This window comes from Pistacia vera, unplaced genomic scaffold (assembly GCF_008641045.1).
Source record: "Pistacia vera cultivar Batoury unplaced genomic scaffold, PisVer_v2 Contig654, whole genome shotgun sequence".
NCBI lineage: Eukaryota > Viridiplantae > Streptophyta > Magnoliopsida > Sapindales > Anacardiaceae > Pistacia > Pistacia vera.
In genome coordinates this window covers 50,101-73,767 of record NW_022196506.1, presented here as the reverse complement: position 1 = coordinate 73,767, position 23,667 = coordinate 50,101, and the positions used below count along the sequence as shown (strand labels likewise).

At 35.5% G+C, this 23,667-nt stretch overlaps 1 long non-coding RNA gene across 5 annotated transcripts; it reads right to left on the bottom strand.

Moving 5' to 3' along the window:
- Positions 1-19,504: 19,504 nt before the first annotated feature.
- Positions 19,505-23,175, bottom strand: LOC116111914. Of its 5 annotated transcripts, none has more exons than XR_004125149.1 (7): positions 22,816-23,175; positions 22,553-22,656; positions 22,111-22,208; positions 21,729-22,020; positions 21,006-21,335; positions 19,859-19,914; positions 19,505-19,729 (listed from the first exon to the last, which is right to left on the bottom strand). It is a non-coding gene; the product is annotated as an uncharacterized LOC116111914 (long non-coding RNA). The 5 variants fall into 5 exon arrangements; XR_004125148.1 differs by having other exon boundaries at positions 21,729-22,208; positions 22,816-22,920; positions 23,061-23,175; XR_004125145.1 differs by having other exon boundaries at positions 21,729-22,208.
- Positions 23,176-23,667: the final 492 nt, after the last annotated feature.

The window sequence follows — 23,667 nt, the reverse complement described above, 5'->3', positions numbered from 1 at the left end:
GATTGAAGTATTTGGGTCATTTAATTTCAGCGAAAGGGGTAGAAGCTGATCCACAGAAGATTGATTCAATGTTGAATTGGCCCGTCCCATGCACAATCAAAGGATTACGGGGGTTTTTGGGTTTGACTGGGTACTTTCGCCGTTTTATGCAGAATTATGGTTTAATCGCGCAGCCGTTAACACAGCTACTGTGAAAGGACTCTTTTGCATGGGATGACCAAGCACAACAGGCCTTTGAAACTCTTAAAAGGGCAATGAATTCAGTTCCAGTGTTGGTAGTTCCGAATTTCACTCTTCCATTTGAGGTACACACAAACGCATCAGGTCAGGGAATTGGAGTTGTACTGGTCCAGAATCAGCGACCCATTGCATTCATTAACCAAGTCTTCTCCCACCAAGCCCGACAGAAATCAGCATATGAGAGAAAGTTGATGGCCATTGTGTTCGCTGTCCACAAGTGGAGCCATTACCTAAGTGGACGCAAATTTATCATTAAATCTGACTAGCGCAGTCTATAGTTTCTGACGGATCAGCATGTTAAAACACCCGAACAACAGAAATGGATTTCCAAGCTCTTAGGATTCTCCTTCGAAATCCACTACCAACCAGGAAACTCAAACCAAGTGGGTGATGCCTTGTCGAGACGCGGAGAGGGTGCTGAATTAGCAGCCATTTCGGTAGTATAATTTTTCGAATGGGATGAGTTAGCAGTTGAAGCACAGCAAGACCCAAAGCTACAAACAATCATCCAATACCTTCTTTTTGACCCTACCAGTCATCCTTTGTATGGTTTTCATTGTGGTTGTCTCATCTACAAAAACAGGTTGGTTTTGCCCAGAAATTCGAAGTTCATTCCTAAAATTTTAGATGAGTTTCACAGTAGCCTGGGAGGGGACCATTCAAGCTTTTTCAGAACATATAAGAAGCTGATGAATATAATATTTTGGGACGGTATTAAAAGGGATGTGCAGGAGTATGTCTAACAGTGTTCCATTTGCCAATCACATAAATATTCTGCTTTCAAACCAGTAGGTCTTCTTCAGCCCTTACCCATTCCATCCCAGGTTTTTGAAGATATCAGCATGGACTTCATTGGAGGATTACCAAAAGCAAAAGGATAGGATACCATAATGGTTGTAGTAGACCGACTCACTAAATACGTCCACTTTATTCCGCTATGCCACCCCTACAACGCTAAGGATGTTGCAGCCATTTTTGTCTCTGGTATTGTACGACTCCACAGCTTTCCCAAGTCTATAGTTTCGGACCGCGATAGGATTTTTATCAGCAACTTCTGGCAGGAACTTTTCAAGGCCGCTGGCACTTCGCTGAAGTTCAGTTCGGCATATCACCCCCAAACTGATGGCGAAACGAAGGTGGTCAACCGATGTTTAGAAACTTACTTGTGATGTTTTTGTAGTTCGCAGCCAAAATAGTGGGATAAGTGGTTGTCCTGGGCAGAATATTGGTACAATACCACACATCACAACTCCATTAAAATGATCCCTTTTAAAGCCCTCTACGGCAGGGATCCACCCACTGTCCTCAAGTTTTCAGATTACCCCTCCTCGGTGGAAGAAGTCAACTAGCAAATGGCTACCCGAAATTCCATATTGGCTAAACTAAAGCATAACTTGTTTGTAGCTCAAGCACAAATAAAGGAAACTACTGACCTCTATCGTTGGGATATTAGTTTTCAACCAGGGGACCAGGTATATTTGAAGTTCCAACCGTACTGTTTCAAATCCTTGGCCAAAAAACTGAATGAAAAACTCAGCCCTCGGTTTTATGGTCCTTTCCCCATACTAGAGAAGATTGGGCAAGTGGCTTACAAGTTGGAGCTGCCTCCTATGGCTAGAATTCATCCCGCCTTTCACATCTCTCAACTGAAACGAAGTTTGCACCCTTCGGTACCCATCCAACCCCTGCCATCCTACCTCACCGAGGATATGGAACTCCTTGTTCAACCAGAATCGTTGTTGGTTGTCCGCACTTTATTAAATGGCTCTCGGGAAGTACTTATCAAATGGAAAGATTTAGCTCTTTTTGAAGCATCATGGGAGGCTTACGATGTGATCCAGCAGCAATTCCCTCATTTCCACCTTGAGGACAAGGTGGTTCTTCATTTGTTGGGGGGGGGGGGGGGGGGTATTGATAGACCTCCCATTAAGCATGTTTACCAATACAAAGGGCATAAGGGACAATAAGGATAGAAAGGGGTTAAGAGTGTGAGGTGCCTTGCTGTAGGTTGTTAGAGAAGTGGTTACAGCCACGTATGAGAAGGGAATCAAAGTTGTTAGTGGAATAGGTAGTCATGAAGGTAGTATAAATAAAGGGTCTGTTTTGGGGAAGGGATACAGATCAAATAGTGTCATTATGGGAGGCCCCCGCTCCTCGAACTGCTGGGATCTATCTGTTGAGTTTATCAAATATTTTGGTTGTTTCTTTTCCATTCTCTAGTAATATAATTGGTTGAGGCTTGCTTCAGTGAATATATTATGTTATCTTGGACTGTTTGTGCTGTTGTTTGTTATCAGTGCATGGAGTCTTATCAAGCTCCAACATCAACAACAAATCTAAAGACTAGTTCATTTAACCCTGATCACAATCAACACCTACAAATCAGAAGGTCATATTTCTCAAAGAGAACACAACTAGTGTAACTTGTTTGCATAAAAAATAATAATAATATAAAATAAAATAAAACCTGCACTTGACAAATAGCATTTTGCACAATGTAACTCTTCTTCATTTAACTCTGCAACACAACTAGTTCAATTGTTCTTCATCCAAATTTGCACTTGGAAGATTACCTTTTTTAGTGCCTTCTATTGTGGCAACTTCTACAACAGTTAACTTTTGCTTTAAATCATGAAACTAAGAGATTGACAGGACTTTGGTCAGAATATCAGCAATTTGCTGTTTTGAAGGAACATATTGAACACTTAATTTTTTGGTAAGAACCTAATCCCGAATGTAATAGGTATCAATTTCAATGTGCTTGGTTCTAGCATGTAAAATAGGATTTGTATCCAATGCTCCTGCACTCACATTATCATACCAAATGACAGGAGAGGAATTCAAAGCAACTCCTAACTCTAAAAAAATGCTCTATAGCCAAGTTGTTTCAGTGGTTGTATGAGCTAAGGCTCTGTACTTAGCCTCTATAGAAGATAGTGCAACTACTTTCTGTTTCCTAGAGCTCCATTGAATGAGGTTAAGGCCCAAATAAACACAATAGCCACTAGTAGACCTTTTATCATCTAAATTGCTCCCCCAATTTGCATCAACATAGCATTCCACACATAAAGAAGCTGCTAGTTTGAAATGTAAACCATGATATTGAGTGCCCTTTATGTGTCTCAATACTCTTTTGCAGGCTTGACATTGAAGCTCTGTGGGGGCTAGAAAGAACTAACTCGGCTAGTTGATAGTGTAACTAATGCCAGGCCTGGTCAGAGTTAAGTATTGCAAAGCACCAACAATGCTCCTATAAAGACTAGGATCCTTAAATTTTCACTATCATAAGTAAACAACTTGGTACCCACAACCATGGGAGTGGGACAAGAATGAGCATCCATCATTTTTTTTTTAGCAAGAAGATCTCCAATGTACTGATTTGCTTTATATGGATGCCTTGATCTGTTTTTGTAGCTTCTAGACCAAGAAAATACTTAACTGATCCTAAAGTTTTCAAGGAAAATTAAGCATTTAAATCTTTGACAAGTTGATGGATATAAGAGGTGTTGGAGCTAATGATGAGAATATCATCAACATAAATCAAGACATAGGTCACTTGAGCATCTTGTTTGAGAGTAAAGAGACTAAAGTCAGAAACTGAATTCTCAAAGCCCTTGTCTAGCAAAGCCTGTTTCAGCTTGTTAAACCAAGCCTTTGGTGCCTACTTAAGGCCATAAAGGGCTTTGTTAAGCTTGCAAACATGAGAGGGAAACTGATTGTTTTCAAAGCCTTCAAGCTACTTCATAAAGACAATCTCATGCAAAATGCCATTCAAGAAGGCATTGTTCACATCAACTTGTTGAAATCCCAATGATGTGTGACAGCAAGGGTCAAGATAATTCTAATGGTTGAAGGTTTAATGACAAGGCTGACGGTTTCAAAATAATCAAGGCCATGAGTTTGTTAAAAGCCTTTAGCCACTAACCTAGCTTTGTACTTCTAGATAGAACCATCAGAATGGAATTGGGTTCTAAACACCCATTTATTCTTAAAAACATTCATGTCAAGAGATAAAGGAACAAGAGTCTAAATGTTGTTTTACATCAAAGCATCAAACTCACACTTCATAGTTTCTTTCCACTCTAAGCTAAGAAGAGCTTCTTTTACAGAAGAAGGTTCAGGTTGAACCAGAACCTAATTGGTCATAAGAAGAGCAGTTCTCTTTGGTACAACACCAGTTTTAGTTCTAGTGAGCATGAGATGAGTGTTACGGGAAACTTGAAATTCAAGATAAGGTTTAGGAAACTGTGCTGAAGTGAAATCAATCTCAAAAGGGCAGAGTGGTTGAGATGGTGAAGGTTGAGAAGAATGTGAAGAAGGAAATTAAGAGTCTATAAGATCTATTTTCAGAGAATATGATGGTTATGGAGGATGAGGTACTGATGTATAAGGGTTAGGTGATTTTGGAGAATTAGGTGCTGATGTATGAAAAGAAGTAACAAGAGGTATTGTAGAAGAATCTGGCTTACCTTTTGTTGTGATGGTGGGGCTTGATTGAGGACATGTCACTCCTGGAAGATCTTTAGTAACTGGATTGTTATCAATATGAAGAGATACAAAAGGAAAGGCAAGATTTGAAGAAGTAGGAGAGGTTAACAAAGTAGAGGTAGATAGTTTAGAATTCTATGGAGACAAAGAAATATCAAAACTAGTGGCAAAAAGGAAATCAGTTTCATTAAACTGAACATTAGGGGTGATAAACACTTGACCATTTGAACTAAGACACCTATAGCCTTTATGAACTAACTTGTACCCCACAAAAACTCACTTAGAAGAATGAAAGTTAAGCTTGTGTTTGTTGAGATCTCCTGAGAAGGGAAAACATGCACAGCCAAAAAGTTTCAAGGATGAATACAAAGGTGTCTGACAAAACAATGCTTGATATGGAGAAATAAAATTTAAAACTACTATAGGCATCCTATTAATTAAGAAAATTGCTATCTCAAAAGCAAACCACCAAAGAATGTTTATATTGGATAGCAGCACTAGTAAGATAAGGAATTAGTCCTATGTATTCACCACCTTGGTCAGAATTCAAGCATTTGAGTTTACAACCAAATTATCTTTCTACTAGGTGATGAAATTTGATAAAAACTTACTTAACTTCGAATTTAGCTATAGTCCTTAAGGGAAATAACCATGTAAATCTACTAAAGTCATCAACGAATTGAACATAGTATTTGAATCCTTCAATGGAAGCAGATGGAGCAAGGCCCCAAACATCACTATTTATGAGAGTAAGAGGTTCAGTTACTCTAGAATTAGAAACAGGAAAGCTATTCCTATGCATTTTCCCAAGTTAACAGGCATCACAAAATGACAACTGTAATTTGGATGACAAATTTATATTCACATGTTGCAAAATCTTATGAAATGCTTTAGAATGAGGATTGCCTAGTCTCACGTGCCAAAGAAGACCTAGATTATCAATTGTATTGTTAACATATAGAGCTAAAGATGAATGAGAAGATAGATTATTGGAATGCACAGAATGAGTATGCACATAGTTATTGTCAAGCACAGAATCATTATTAGCAAACAAATGTAAAGAAACATGATTGTCAATGAAATCATTTGAAACTTTATTGATCAACCTAGAATTACAAGAATGTTGTGTAAAATCTGCATTACACTATGAGATTTGAGATAGATCAGACACACAATCTGGGGATATATTCTTATTGGGCTCTAAAACACAATGTAAAAGAATTCTAGACTGAATAGCAGAAACATATGACAAAGGTGTGGACCTAGAGAAAATAAGAACAACTTGTTAAGATGAAATAGGATGTGCGGAAGGTTTAGGAGAGATGTTCAGTTGATAAAGTCCAGCTTTAAGCTCTCCCTACAACAATACTGTCCTTGTAACCTTGTCCTTAACAACACAACAATCAGATGTAAATTCAACTACTACATTGTTATGTTTTGTGAATTTGGATATGCTAAGAAGATTTTTAGTTATTTTAGGTACACACAAGACATTTTTTAACTGAAGATATTTGGTTTGTAAGGAACTAGGTAAAGCAGTAAAACCAATATGAGAGATGTTTAGGAACTCACCACTACCAACTTGCAATTGGTCAACTCTAGCATAGTTCCTACTGCCATTCAGTTGATTCAGGTCAAAAGTAACATGGTCAGTAGCACCAAAGTCCATATACCAAGCTGGATCAGGAGATAGTTATACGCAAGAAGCCATAGCAACAATGGCCTGTCCATGAGAAGATGAAGCAAATTGAGCTTGATTTGCAACATAATGTTGATGGCTAGGTACAATATTGGTAAATGATGATGGACAAGGCTATAGAGATTGTTGATAAGAGCCAGGGTAAATTTCTTGCTGCTAATTTCCTCTATAAGAGAAACTGCCAAGAGAAGGAGTTAAATGTACTGAATATGAAGGTCCAAAATTTACCAAATGTGATTCACCATTGTAGGTGTTTGAACCTTGCCTATTTGGACCAGCAAGACCAGTGAAAGGACTAGAATTACTAAATTGTCTAGAATTATCAAATGCACCAGTGTACTGTCCTGAATTTCCAAATTGTCCAGAATTGTCAAATTGAGGAGCTCCATTTCCAACAAACAGACCAAAACCACCAAACTAACCAGAACTCCCAAATTATGGAGGAACTCCATTATAAGTGAAGTTGTACTTGTGGTAGCACTGAACTGCAGTGTGACCAATCTTGCTACAGACCCTACAGATTGGTTTGCCTCAACCATTTCCTCTTCCTCTACCTCTACTAGCTCCATTAAATCCAAGAGATCTAAAATTAGCATAAAAGGATCCAATCTGACTTAAATGAGAGGCAGGTGTAAACTGATTAGTCTAAGCAATTAGAGTAGTGACAGTCCAAGATCAATTAGGCACAATGTTTGAGAGGTAAGGGATTGAATTATGAAAAGTAGGAATTGTGACTAGAGTATTTGAGGCTGAAAAGGTTGAATTGGAAATAGGTTGTGAAATATGGGGATACTGTTGACTTGTGTTACTTGCAGCAACTACATTGATTGATCCTCCTTGAAATCAACTGAGTTAAACTTTTCAAGTCGTAGCTCATACTTCTGAAGCAAAAAACTGAGCTTCTTGCAAAGTTACTAAGTCAAACTTAGACTCAATCCTAGAGGTCAAATTCACTATTGTTGCATCAAATTCAGGACCAAGACCATCTAAGACATATTGGAACAGATCTTCATCAGTAATTACTTGGCCACTAGCTGAGAGACTTTCAGTTGTACTCTTCATTTTCTTAACATACTCACTAACACTGAGATTTGTTTTTTGTGTATTCTGAAGTATATGTTTTAAGTGCAGTGTCGTAGCTTTGGAATCATTTAAGAATTCATGCTCAACAGTAAGCCAAATTTCAGTAGCAAATTGACATTTGGACACATGTGCAAACATGCATTCTGAAATTGAAGCTAAAAGTCAGGTTACTAAAAACTTATCAATACCTTTCCATGCTACATAAGTAGGATTGACTTTTTGTTTCTTAGAGATTTCAGTAGATTTAACTTCTCCTAATTCAGGAAAAGTTTTCATTAACAGAATCAATTAGAGGTGGTGGCGCGCGACCAAGGAATTAAACCTGTCAAATGATCCTCCAATTCATGTGCTCCAACTGCAAACAGTATCTGAGATCTCCAAAAAGGGTAATTATCGCGATAGTTGTCTCTCGTCAACTTCGGATTAACTACTTGAAGACTCAAAGGAAATGCAGAAGTGTGTATGAATTTGGCAAAGTATTAATTAGCTCCTTTCTCCATATTATAATTTTAACCATTGACGTCAGTCTCAGGCTCTGATACCATTTGAAACTTAAAGAAAAACCAAAAATTCTAGAGAGAATTTGAGAGAAGATGAGTTGTATTTCAACTAACTGAGTTACAAAACTGTTTAAGAAGCTGATATATACAGCAGTGTAAAGAGAAGATTAAAGTTTCCTAATCAAGACTTAAACGTCACCGTTTCTAGCAATTACAATTTAGCACTTTAGGTCTTGTGATTGCTGAGGAGTCAGCTTTTGGTCAACACTTCTAGAATTCAACTTTGGTCAACAACTCAATACCTACGACCATAGAACCTTTTGATCTTTATGGCAATATTGTTTTAGGCCAAACAATAATCTGCATGTTGATGCGGGGTTTCAAGAAGATGATGGTAATGTCAATATAGAGGTTGGTTATTGTGATGATCATCCAGGCCCCGGTTGAGACGCACTAGAAACTACCGAGGCTTGCGTGTTAGGTTAGGTCGTGGAAACACCAAATTTGCGGCCTATATATTCACGGTGAAGATATGAAGGATATTCCGGTTGATGCACCAGCTTTTTAAGATACAACAGATGCTAATTGTGGTGTAGATAACATGGGATGTTTTGCTGAACCCACTCTGACAACATTGCATGTGACATTGGAACCCACAAATGAAGTTTCGCTTGTGCATGCTATAGAGAATGAGACCATGCATAATCTAATGCACTGGTTACCTCCTTTTGCTAAACAACTTTCGACTCCTATTACGGATGATGCGGTAAGAGGATATTTCGGATTACGTGTCATGGACATATTCAAAAATATAAACATGTTAAAAGATACGTTAGTTGGGCACGCTTTGAAGAATGAAAATCAATATGAAGTATGGAAATCCATAAGGTACAGATGGGAGATTAAATTCTTGCATGAATTGTATAAAAAGCATGCAAAGGCGACAAGGTAAGAAGGTTCTAATTGTTCAACTTCGGCGAATAGATAACTACCACACCTGCACAAGAGATCAAATTATGCCCTATCATAGACAGACAGACGCACAACCTGTGGGACAAAGATTAAAAATGTTGTTTGTGATTGTGGACTGGATTTACAGGCTTAAGGACTGATATCATATAAGTACAAGATTGATATCATATAAGTAGGTGTGGCGTGCAAAGAATTGAGCCCTTAATTAATTGAGATGTACGCTTGAGGAGTCTTTCATGCCGTTACCAAAGTTTTATTACAATCTACAGTTTCGTAACCCAGGTACGATTATACATATTAAGATTGATTGGGAAAATCATTTTATATATTTCTTCATGGCATGGGGTTGTTCAACTAGGAGCTTCAAAGAGCATATTCATCTTTTTATATGTGTTGACAGTGATTTTTTAAAGTGCAAGTACTTAGGTACTTTATTTTTTATTTTTATTTTTTTGTAGCTGAAGACAGTAATAACCAGATATATCCATTACCATTCAGCGTCGGTGATAGGGAGAATGATGCTTCTTGGCTGTGGTTCATGAAAAAAATATGTGACTGTATTGGTGAGGTTGAATCCTTGGCAGTGGTATTGGATTGACATTCAGCTATAGAGGACGGGTACGTACCATTTTCCCAAATGCACAACATGGATCTTACTACCACCACTTAAGGATGAACATCAAAACTAAGCATAGACAAATTAAGGTAATGGAATCCTTGTATTGAAATACGACTAAGGTGTATCATATGTCTGATTTCAGAGCTACTATGGCAAATATTCTATTGGAGTTGATTTCTAGTAATGGTGGGCGGAAGCAAATAGGAACCAATGATCTAGCATTTAATAGGCTTAAAAAAATTTATACTTTTGATGAAAAGCTTTCAACCTTCGTAGATCTTCCAAGCTCTTCTCCGCTCCTCTTTGTATAGCAAGGTTCAATTCTCTCTTGATTTTGTTAAAGTTTGCTTTTAATAAATAGCTGATGTCCTATTCTACAGGAAGTAGATTAGTTGATTACCTATTCTTTAGGAGAATTTCAGCCGTAGAAGAGCTTGTCATTCATGGACTTAGTGGTCCTATTTTTCTTATATGTACATTGTTTACAATTCCTATTGAAGACTATATTCAGCTAATGAATAAAAGTGGTTATTTTCACATCTCTAAGTTTTCAATATTTTCCTCTGTTTTTCTTTCACAATTGGTATCAGAGCCATTTGAGTAAAACACGTGAGGTGTGAAAGACAACATTCAGAGAGCTGAAGCTCTACTTTCCTCCTAATTGCAGCAACAATCACATATGGCGTCTGAAAGTTTCGTGCAACCCGCAATACCTCGCTTTGATGGTCATTATGACCATTGGAGCATGCTGATGGAAAACTTTTTCATATCCAAAGAATACTGGAATCTTATAGAAGATGGTATTACTAAACCTACAGCAAGAGAAGCATCGATAGGGGCACAAAGAAAGGCATTTGAAGACCAAAAGTTGAAGGATCTTAAAGGAAAGAACTATCTGTTTTCAACAATTGATCGCTCAATTTTGGAGACTATTCTTCAAAAAGATACATCTAAACAAATTTGGGATTCCATGAAGAAAAAGTATCAAGGCACAACGAAGGTGAAACGACAACATCTTCAAGTACTCTGTAGAGATTTTGAGACTCTTCAAATGAAACAAGAAGAATCTATAGATGACTATTTCTCCAAGACAATGGCGATAGCTGGTAAAATGAAGTTGCATGGTGCAAAGATAGAAGATGTCACACTAGTAGAAAAAATTATTTGATTAATGACGGTGAAGTTCAATTACATCATTTGTTCAATTGAGGAGTTCAATGATGTTGATGAGTTTTCAATTGATGAATTGCATAGCTCCCTACTGATTCATGAGTAGAAAATCAAGAATCAAGATACCACATCTGAAAAGCAAGCTTTACAAGCTACCACCCCTCAAGGTCAAGGATGGGGCAAAGGCAAAGGCCAAGGACGAGGACGAGGACGAGGACAAGGTAGAGGAGATAATTATTCTGACTTTCAGGGTAGAGGTCGAGATTCCTTTAATTAGGTGCCAAAGTTTGATAAGTCAAAAATTAAATGCTTTCGCTATGATAAGTATGGGCCTTATCGCTCTAAATGTTACACTAACATGTCAAAAGCAAAGACAGAAAAGGCAATTTTTGCAAAGAAAAAGGAGAAAGATCAGGAAGGAGCCACTCTTTTAATGATGTGTCAAAACATGGAGGAGCCAAATCAGAATTTGTGGTACTTGGACACTGGTTGCAGCAATGTGTGAAGACAAAACAATGTTCTCCTACTTAGATGAATCATACAGAACTATTGTGAGGTTTGGAGATAACTCCAAAGTTTATGTTATGGGAAAAGGGAACATCAAAATTCGTATAACAAAATAACACCCTACATACCATCTCGGGTGTTTTTTATGTTTCAAAGTTGAAAAACAATCTTCTTAGTCTAGGCTAGCTTCATGAGAAGGGTTATTCCATCATTATTAAAGAATGAGCCTGTCAAATTCAAGATCAACAAAAAGGTCTAATTGCAAAGGCATTCATGACAGCAAACAGGATGTTTCCTTTACACATCCAGAGTGATATTCAAACTTGTTTCTCTGCAAAGGAGGATGATTCAACATGGCTATGGCATGCTAGCTATGGTCATATGAATTTTAGAGGTTTAAAGACACTTCATGATAGAAAGATGGTTGTTGGACTTCCTCAAATCAATTGCCCTAACAAAATTTGCGAAGAATGTGTTGTTGGCAAACAACACCAAGAGTCTTTCCCAAAAGGAAAGGCATGGAGAGCTGGTAAACCACTGGAGTTGATTCATTCTGATATTTGCGGACTGATCAATCTGATATCTAATGGAAAAAAGAGATATTTTATTTCTTTTATTGATGACTTCAGTAGACAAACGTGGGTGTATTTTTTATAGGAAAAGTCAGAAGCTCTAGCTACATTTAAAACATTTAAAGTCCTTGTTAAGAATGAAACAAGGTCAACAATTAAGATTCTTTGAAATGATCGGGGTGGTGAATACAATTCAAAAGAATTTGTTAACTTTTGTGTCTTGTATGGTATTCGGAAGTAGCTTACAACATCTTATACACCGCAGCAGAATGGTGTGTCTGAAAGGAAGAATCGTACCATTTTAAATATGGTTCGAAACATGCTAGCTAATGACAGAATTCCAAAGACTTTTTTGCTTGAAGCAGTTAATTGTAGTATTCATATTTTGAACAGAAGTCCTACATTTGCTGTCCAAAAAATGACACCTGCTTAAGCTTGGAGTGGTCACAAACCTGTTGTAGATCATTTTAGAATTTTTGGGTGTCTCGCCTATGCACATATTCCATATCAAAAAAGAAAGAAGCTTGATGACAAGGGTGAAAGGTGTCTTTCCTGGTGTAAGTGAATCTTCCAAAGCTTACAAGTTATTTAATCCCATTACTAAGAAAATTGTTATTAGTCGTGATGTTATTTTTTATGAAAAAAAGTTGTGGAATTGGACTAATAACAATTTGGAGCAGCAAATCATATTTTTGTAAGTTTTGATGAAGAAGAAGAAAGCTTAGAATATGGACATCTACAACAATCAATAGTTCCTCCTGAAGTTACATATGAAATTTCAGCAGTTCCTCTTGAAATTAATTACATTTGAATTTTCATCAAGGGAAGTCCAACCATCAAGCTTGTCAAGTCCAAGAGAGTCATGTCCAAGGAGGAGACCAACTTGGATGATGGACTATGTAAGTGGAGATGAATTATTTGATAGAGATACAATTGCTCATTTTGCTCTATTTGCAGAGAGCGATCCTATAGCATTTCACGATGCTATCAAAAAAGTAAAGTGGCAAAAGGCGATGGAGGAATAGATTAATGCAATTGAAAGAAATCAGACTTGGGAGTTAACGAATCTTCCAAAGGGACAAAAAGTAATCAATGTCAAATGGGTCTACAAGACCAAATTATATGAGAAGGGTACAATGGAGAAACATAAAGCATGTCTAGTGGCAAAAGGTTATAAACAAGAATTCGGAGTTGATTACAAAGAAGTGTTTGCTCCAGTTGTAAGGCATGACACCATTCAGCTAGTTCTTTCTGTTATGGCACGAAACTCATGGCCTATTTTTCAACTGAAAGTGAAGTTAGCTTTTGTACATGGTGACTTACATGAGCATGTGTATGTTGAGCAACCTCTAGGTTATGTGAAAAAAGGAGATGAGAACAAGGTGTACAAATTGAAAAAGGTGCTATATGGACTAAAACAAGCGCCCAAAGCTTGGTATAGTCGCAGAAAGTCTTATTTTCTGAGAGAAGGCTTTTAAAAATGTCCTTATGAGCATACTTTTTTCGTAAAAACTGGAAATGGAGAAAAGATACTTCTAGTGTGCTTGTATGTGGATGATCTGATCTTCACAGGTAATGATCAAGACATGATTTATGATTTTAAGAGATCAATGATGACAAAATTTGACATGATAGACCTAGGATTAATGCGCTATTTTTTGGGCATTGAAGAAGTTCTATCACCTAGTGGCATATTTATCACACAGAAGAAATATGTTCAAGAAATTCTGGATAGATTTCAGATGAAAGATGGCAACTTAGTCAACACCCCAACAGATCCTAGAGTGAAGCTCAAGAAGAATTCTAAAGGAAAGAAAGTGAATGCTACTCTCTATAAGCAGATTGTAGGGAGTTTGATGTATCTAACTACAACCAGGCCAGACATCATGCATGTAGTAAGTCTCATAAGCAGATATATGTCTCTCTGCAGCAAAGAGAATTTCTCGATATTTGAAGGGGACAGTTGATTTTGGCGTGCTGTATAGAAAGAAAACAAGGTCATGTGTGCTTTTGGATTTATATGGCTTTACTGATAGTGACTAAGCTGGTGATGTAGATGACAGAAAAACCACATGTGGTTATGTGTTCATGATGGGCTCTGGAGCTATTTCATGATCATCTAAAAAACAATCAATCATGACTTTGTCCACAATTGAAGCTGAATTCGTTGCTGCAACATCTTGTGCCTGTCAAGCAATTTGGCTAAGAAGATTACTTGAAGTATTGGGTTATGATAAAAAAAGTCCAACAACAGTTTATTGTGATAACATGTCTGCAATTAAACTCTCAAAAAAATCATGTCTTTCATGGTAGAAGCAAGCATATAGATGTACGGTATCATTTTCTGCGTGATCTCTGCAAAGATGAGGCAATTGATGTGGTTTACTATAGCAGTGAAGACCAAATTGCAGATATTATGACAAAGCCTCTTAAGCCAGCTGTCTTTATGGAGCTTCAGAATTTGCTTGGAGTCTATTCAATGAAGGAAGCGTGTGATGCACAAGTGCTGGAGTAGATATTTGTTTTCTAAACTGATCGATGTCTGAAGACATCCAGTTTAAGGGAGGGTGTTAAAGTTTTTTTTAATAAATAGTTGGTGTCCTGTTCTACAGTATTCTACAGGAAGTAGTTTAGTTGATTACCTATTCTTTAGGAGAATTTCAGCAGTATAAGAGTTTGTTATTCATGGACTTAGTTGTCCTATTTTTCTGATATGCACATTATTTACAATTCCTATTTAAGACTATATTCAGCTAATGAATAAAAGTGGTTCCTTTGACCTCTCTAAGTCTTCAATATTTTCCTCTGTTTTTCTTTCACATTTTTCACACACAAAAAACCCTCACTAACAATCAAGATCAAGAAAAGATGGTTTTCTTGATCTATTGTTTTTGCCTAGGGATTCCTAGTTTGATAACACTTTTCAGGAAAAAAAACAAAAAGGATATGAAAACTTTATTTTTATAGGCAAACCGTAGGGTTTATGTTCCATGTGTCATCTTGAGAAGAAATTAAGAAATACCTTTAATTAATTACATCAAAACCAGTATGTTACTAATCGGTCTATAAATGAAATTAATTAATTCCAATTTATGATATTATGTGAACGAGCTTGGGGACCTAATGAACATATTTAATTAAGCTCCAATGAATTACGATCATGATAATACTTATGATCCAATTTCATTAACTTTAATTCACACCACTATAGAATTAAAGTTTCACTCTTAGTTAAATAATCTTTTACAAAAGAACATTAATTAATCAATTAATTAAACTTTGTCAGTATGACAATATTACGTAAACCCTTCATAGAATATCAATAATTTAGGTTAGGAAAACTTGTCGAAAATACCCCTAAAATTAAATCTTGATCCCATGAGTTACGATTACCAGTCTAGTAGATAATTTAATATTTAAATCTTAATTGATAAACATATTCTCCCAATTAACCGAGTATGTCAATCGAAGTAAATCATGATCTCACCTTTTATTCTAATCAAAGAGAACATGACATAATCAAGAGTTTTTTATTCACTTAGGTAAGGTTCATACACTTAATTTCCAAAGTGTGAAATTTTAAACTTCGGTTTCGGTATTTACAAATAAGCTTTAAATTTCACGCGTTCTTGTCCAATACATTCTAAATGCACAAGTGCGTTTACCTATAGTCAGCCCTTTGATGACTTGAGAATATTAGTCGCTCCCTTAATCGAAGTAAATGACACAACAACCTTTCTTATAAATTGTCCAACTTTGTTCATAATTTGTGATCCTTTTCAGACTTTAATTAAGAACTATATCTCCCTTATATGAATCCCTCATATAAGTAGTTCTATCATTAGTATAAGTCCTGGAACCTTAAGATATGACTTTATCAATGCATAGATGAATAATGTCTTATTCATCATATTTATGGAAAACCAATCTGCTTGTAGGGCATAAATCCCAACATATTTAAGCAATGAACGCTGGTGCCAATATGAAAAACGCACTAACGAAAAAGAAGAAAGAAAACAGAGTATAAAGACTCTGAGGCAGAGAAAAAGAATCAGTACAGAAGCATTTATTTTCTATTTGTTTTTCTTAATATCAAACTGTCCTTTACACTCACAATTTATAACAAAAGCAGATCACGTGCTGCCTCATTTTTGTGAAATCCCAGCCTTACATTCTATATTACACAGGTTAACTCTAACCATTGATTTTTTGACTTTGATGCAAGTTGCATGGCCACTTGTCAACTTGCATAACTGAAGAATAACAACTCATGCAACTTGCATAACAACCGAGTAACAGCCTCGCCAACTTGCACAATATCAGCTGCAACTTATTGATTCTTTCAACTGAAAACTTGATCCACTTGCAGTTTGTTGAGCGACATGCAGAACGTGCCGATATTCAGAAATTGAAAAACTTCAGTTGCTTGAGCTGAAGCTTGTTGTAGTTTACACAATACCTACCTACAAGATATTGGATATATCAGAGATGGGCATGGTCTCATTTTAATGTACTTCGCTATTACATAATGACGACAAATATAGCTGAGTCTTTCAATGTGTTGGTTTGATAAGCTCGTGGTTTATCGATCACTATGCTTGTTGAATTCATCTAGAGTACTCTACAGAAATGGTTTTATGAGAGACAAACGAAAGCATGTAGGATCTAAAGTTTTACTAAACTTTTATCCATTATTTCTACATACTAACCTAATTTTTATTTGGCTTTCACTTATTTCAGTTGAATGGAATAAACATCTAACCTACCAGGCTATAGATGATTGCGAGCAATGTAACAAAATCTATAAACATGATCGTCCATTTGGTTAACAATTATGCGAATCAGGTTCAGGGTGGAAAGAACGACGGGCGCATTGATCTCTAAGAGAGGACATGTACAAGCAAGAAACTCTAGTTGTTATAGTTAACTTGTGCAAATGTTACTGTAATCGCAAAGTTCGTTTGCCTTTTGGGTTGATACCAATAGGTTTATCGGTATTACATACCTGAGACACTTTATTTGGTATATAATGAATCCATTTATCCACTTAGCAATCAGCCTGATTAGATTCATCCTGAAGATCCTAGAATAGTTTTACCAACATTGATCACAAAGCAACGGGCAAGATGACCCCAAGCAAATGACAAGGTTCCTTCAAGGGATAAAGAGATTCAAGAGCGGTTTTGTAGTCGTTGTGGAACAGTTGGACACACCAGGATAAATTACAAGAGTCAGATGCCAATCCATAAAGTAGCAATTTCAAGGGTTTTATGAGAACGGAGAGATGAGTAATACTACACTTACAAAGAAATTCATACAAAGTAATATAGTAAAATATAAATGAAAGAGTTGATATAATGAGTTTGACTTTTTGTTTCACTCTTCCATTCATTTTTTGTCATCTTATTTTGTATGAAAATATTTGTAAGTATAATATTATTGCGAACATATTGCATGCAAATGCAACGATTAACTTAACTCTACTTAAAATCTATAACAATAGCCTGTAGCAGCACAGAAAAAAACAACTAACTTAACCCTTCTTAAAATCTATAACAATAGCGTGTAGCAACATAGAGAAAGTAAGGGTCTTTCCGGCAGAAGATTTTTCCAATTAACTAATTACTTACTAAACATGGGGTTTTGATGATTAATGCAGAAAATTAGTACATCTAATTAAAAACAAGCAATTAACAATTTAAAGTTAAAGAATATGAGATAAATTGGATCGAATGATCATTCATCACCACTAGACATGAATCGCACATTAATAAAAGAACTTCCTACTTCTTATCCTTTTGATTATATCGACTCAGAAGATATTACAAGCTCAACAAATTTGATTTCTTCTTACTATGCCATTGGATTAAACAAGCTCTTAACCCACCTCTCTATCTATTAAACAACCTAGAATAAGCTCTCTAGACTTAATTTAATAAAAGCAATGAAAAACATATTGAATCAAGGCTAAACTCATAAGCTCGGTTTATTTATCTTGAGTGTTCATTCCTATTGCATGCAAGTAAGCAACTCATCACTAATTATTCGGATTAATAAAGCAATAATGTACTAGACAACCCAAATTGGTAATAATAAATTAACCCAATCATTCAATTAGCCACTTAAACAACTAAAGAAAATCTATTAAAGCATTCATCACAAAGAATAAAACACATAATCAAGAGGAATCGGAAGAAAGAAAATTGCAAGTTTTATTAACTATCACAAGACATATCTAGGGCTTAGAAATCATCCACAATCACAAGAGAATTAGTTATCCATGGAAAATAAGAAAACCACAATAATATTCATAATAACAAATAATAGAAAGGATAAGAAAAGCTTAGGAAAACTTGGTTGATCAATGGAGTTGCTGCACATTTCCTCCAACTCTCTTCTTCAAACCTCTTTCAATCTCTCATTCTCTTTTAATTATCATGTCTTTTTTTCTCTCTATTCTCTGTAACCCTAAAAATAGCTAAAGACATCAATTTATAGTGCTGGGGTTTTAGGAGTGTAATTGGAACAATCCTATTTGGATTAGGCTAAGAAAATTCGGATAAAATTTAGCAAATTTTGCATAGAATTAGAATTCCAAGACTCAGGTCATGGTGCCACTTTTTCCATGCCGCAGCGTGCCTTCAAATCATAATGACCCAAGAGTGATATGCTACGACGGAAATATCCCCTGGCGCAATGCGTAAATACTTCTAAGTTTGAGCATGATAAATTTTGAAGTTGATGAAGTTGTAAACGTATGAATTGTACCCCCTTGAGTCAGCTTCCTAATGGTTCAAGAATGATCCAAATAAGAGGTCTACAACTCAAGTTATCGTCAAAATACCAAAGCATGTTCCAAGATTCCCAATTCGTACTCAGAATGTCATAACTTCATCGTTTCAACTCTGATTCTCATACCGTTCATTTTCAATCATCACAAATTTCGCCACCAACATCATTCTTCATCCGAATATTATTTGCATTTATGACCTGAAAACACACCAAACATACCTGGAACCCTGAAAAACACATTTATGAAACAAGTCAAACCACACAAATTAAACTTAATTTCCCACAAATGATACCAGTAAACCATTAATTATAAGTGTATTTTCAAACACTTATCACAACTCCCAACAAGATTATTTCTAGTCCCTAGCAAGCTAAGCAAGCTAAAGATGTCTTCCAAGTTAAAAATGAAAACAAACACTACTAAAAAAAACCCTTTTCTTGATGGGTAATAACTGTCAAGAAGAGAGTTTCTTGACAATTCTTCACCCGTCATTAAAACCACTATCAAATAAGGGTAATAACCGTTTTTAAACTGTCAAAAAATTTTTAACATATCTCTTGATAGTTATAACTCATTAAAGATTTAACCAAATTTTAACCAATCTTTAACATTCTTCGAATTGTCAAGAGATTTTAACAAAAAAAATAAATTAAATTGAATATTAATAATAATCAAATTTTATTAGTAATAATTTTTCATCGTTAATAGTCTTAAAACGGTCAAAAAAATTTTTTGTTTAAATATTTTTATTTTGTAATTAGTTTATTTTCCTGATTATTACAAATTAAATAATAGAATAATGTAATGAAATTCTTCGTAATATTCCTCAACCAACAACAATTATCACAATTCAATAACAAATTTAAACATTCAACAATCTCTCAATTAATTTATTGAATGGTACACTTTTTACATGTTACCGTACAAAGAACAAAATAAAAACCAAAGTACAGAGATCAAAATAAAAGAAGAATGAACCCCAGGTAAACATAACTATTTCAATGTCATACTGCGTATAAACCCTTAAATCCTTACAACATCCGGAGCTGAAACAAACTGCCCAGTCTGCATCCTTTGCTTAACAACCTGTCGATGGTTAAATAGTAAAAAATTAACCCAAACACAAAAGAATTATGCCTAGTAGAGCAATTCTTGAAATGAAAATGCATAAGTGAACAAGCTGTATGGCAAACATGCAAGCCATACAGCTCCTACCTAAAAATTGTCACTCCAAGCAACTCCACGGTCTTGTCTGCAAGGGCGTGGATTTACTGAACAAGCAGATCCATAATTTTTCATAAATTAGCAACTATTCAGTTTAATAATCAGCTAATCACCAGTGAGGCTTTCGTAATCATACTACTGGTTACACAAAATAATGCACAAGATCTAGGAGTTATTTTCAAATTATACTTTTGTATACATGTATGTAGTTTAATGCATCTGCCACTACTATGTTTAATATACAACTAGTAGTACTATACATCCCAAGTTTGTATTCCAAGTGATATGGCCTTATTTTTAGAAATACATACCATTGATCACATAATAACATGATCTACAAAAACCACCAAAATAATGACAATATTTAGATTGCAAAACTACGGTATATGATCTGCTTCAACATACAGAGCAGCAACCACACCAATAAGTGAACACGAGAGGACAATTGCATAATCATCAATCAGTGTATCCAAATAAATCACTAGCTACTAGAAAAAACCCCTTACATTGACCAACCATATATCTCAGAGGAAAGAAAAATGGCCAAGAAACAATTACCTTAAAGCTCTCTATGTTAGTAAGTAGCAAAATTTCATTTCCTAGAGGAATGGAAAAACATGCACAGCCATTTTGAAGTGAGATTTATGGAGAACGTAAAATTGAGTATAAATATAGTTCCATATTAATATTTAGCCATTGATCAAAACAAATTAAAAATTGGTACGCAAAGCTTACGGAATTAATATGGAAACCAAAACTGATTATTGCAATATGCATAATTTCAATTAAAAGAAAGAGGATTATTAACATGCAATCTACATAAATAGCAGGCTATTATCAGCACTAAAAGTCTAAAATCTATAATCTACTAAAGGTCAAACATGGAGGAAATATAAACTAATTCAATAAAAGATCAAGTTCAAAAGTCTTCTTATGCCCCAACGCTTTTGGGAAGGCTATTAAACAATTCACGTCATTTCGGAAGAAGGTAAGTTAGAATCTAACATTTTCTCTGATACCTATTCCTGTCTCCAACAAAAATGTAGTATATAGATATGCAGGTCACTTGTAAACAATTAATAGGGATATGTGCAATTCTTTGTCATAATTTATAAGAGAGAAGACCATAGACATTAACCTGCTACATCAGGACATTGTTGTCCCCTTCAAAAGTAGATTGCACATCAAATTCACTTTTCAAATGACCAACATGATTTTCAGTCTTCAGGCCTTGTCCTCCACATGCTTCACCGCATTCCTAAAAGAACAGTAGTCTGAATCAGACCACTTAACATGAATGTAAATAATCGATGTGTACTTGAAGTTCCTGGCCTGTAGTGTTTGCTGATTGTGCCAGGTAAAAGTAGCCTTGAATGCACTTGAAATAACATGAGTGGTTTTGTTTGACTGAGGTGTCCTATTCACATATAACATCTTCGTGTAGTTTGCAGCAGAACTCATAGCATATCTGTTGCAGAATCAATAATGGGGAGGAAAGGGGGAGGATAGCAGCAAAAATAACAACACCAGTTTATTAGTTAAGATCATTAATAGATAGGGCCAGTATAATTACTTCTATTCAAATACCACATATTACCGAAGCAATCAGGATAAATTTATTAGCATTACTAAGTGAAAAATATAGACACTTTTAATAGAATCAAACTCCCTACTTACTTAGCAAACAGATAAGAGTCAATAGGGAAAATTTTGTAGATGTGTCAAAACTAGCAAATCCAGTAACATATATACTCAGTTCATACCAGATACTATAAATGTAAGGGAAGAGAAGGGAGAAAAGTTTATTCCCAAAGTTACAATAAAATTTAATTTTCACAATACAAGTTATTGAGATGCTTACGTCTTTGCAAGGAGAGGCAATAGTCGTCGTTGATGACTTGGATAATCGAGCAACAGGATTTCAGGTCCATTTGGTGTAATAGAGAATGTCCGCCTTGATAATGCATACCTTATAGCTATTGATAAGCCAATCTAAAAGGAGAAGAATGTTAATTTCCGATAGTTCATTAAGTTTCTCAGGATTACCTGCATCCCTGGCCCAAGAATTATATACAACTGCAAAAGTTTTACAACTGAAGGGAGACCAGATTTAAAATCCATTATTACCTTTGATATGTACACTGCTGTTGATGCTATATTTACACGACCAGATGTTAAAGGGGGCATGAAAGCTGCAAATCTCTAAATATAACACAAATATATAAGAGTTTAGAAAGTCTTACCACATAATGCAAAGCCACCTTTTACCACATAATTCTCAGTGTCTTTCAGCCACTTGTCGTGGTGTCGCTTCGTCCCCAAAAACTTTATGGCCCCACCCCTGCATTCAAAATCCATAATAATTCAAATCAATAACTACATTACACATATTCTAGTCTCTTAATCCTTAAAGAAGAACAAAATAACACCAATATTCATAAACACATATGTTACTAACTTCAATTTAATAACTACATGACACCTATTTCTTGTCTCTTAATCCTTAAACAATTACAAAATGACACCAATTAACAAACAAAAACGAATGCCAAATACCCCATGGCCATATCAAAAACTCAAATAAGAAAAGAAAAGGCCAATTAGCAAACAAAAATAAATACAAAAATACCCAAAAGCCATATCAAAAACTCAACGAATCATCAGCTTAAAACGAAAGCTAAGTACCTGTTTTGCCTTTTCCTCTTCTTTGCGCTTCCTCTCCTCTTCTCTCTGCTTATTCTTCAGCTCCTTCTTGCGAGCACACAACCCCAGAAGAAAGAATCAATAAACTAAATTTTGATCCAAAAAAAGACGAAACCCAAATGAGACAATAAGACTTAAAAAAAAATCCCAGATACGTAAGAGACAGAAAGAAAAAAAAAAAAAAAAAAAAGACGAAGCCCAAGTGTAAGAGGCACTGTCTCGTTAAAGTAGTCTTGAGTACTTACATGATATAACAAAGAAGATTCACTAAAAGTCAGCAGAAGTAGGAACACAAAGTAGGCGAAGAAGATTCAGCATTCTAACAGGACTTTTACTTCGGAAAAGGGGCACTTTTACCATATGGTACAAAATAGCCAAAGAAGATTCACAAAAAGTTATCAGAAGTAGGTAAGAAAAACACAAAGTAGTACTAGAGAAATGAAAGCACTTCCACAAAGTAAGTAAAAAAAAAAAAAGGGAGTTCAACAACTGGAGATTTAGCCGTCAAATGGAGAAGACAAGCGAACGGAGTGGAGAAGTGGACAGCAATTGCGTCGTCGGCGGTGGGGTTTTAGTGGTTTGGGGATTTTGTATAGATAGTGACGACGAAGTGGAGAAGCTAATTAGATTGTTTATTTTTTTAACTTTTTTTAATTTTAAGGGTTCAAACAATTTGAATTTTGGGCAAAATTGTTTACTTTTTTTTTTTTTTTTTAATAAAACCGGGTTTGGGGGTTTGTGTTTCTTTAATTTTAGATTTGGGGACTTTTTAATTTAAATTGTTTATTTTTGAAATTTTAAGGAAAAATTGCTTAGTTTTTAATCTGTTTTTCAATAAAATCAGAAATTATGTTCTATATTTCTATGGACCAAAACCGAACTAGTTTATCGGATAATCGGAAAACCAGTTCGATTCTCGGTTCGGTTCAATTTCTACATTTTTCTTAACACCCCTACATTTGGGTGTTGGGTATATGTCGCGCCAAGAACTCACCGAAGTTAACAATCTCTGTTGGAATAGGCATGGAATAAGCGTCAAAGTTAGTGAGCGAGTCGTCGTCTACTGAATGGGAGTGGTAGAAAAGAGAACTTTTTTC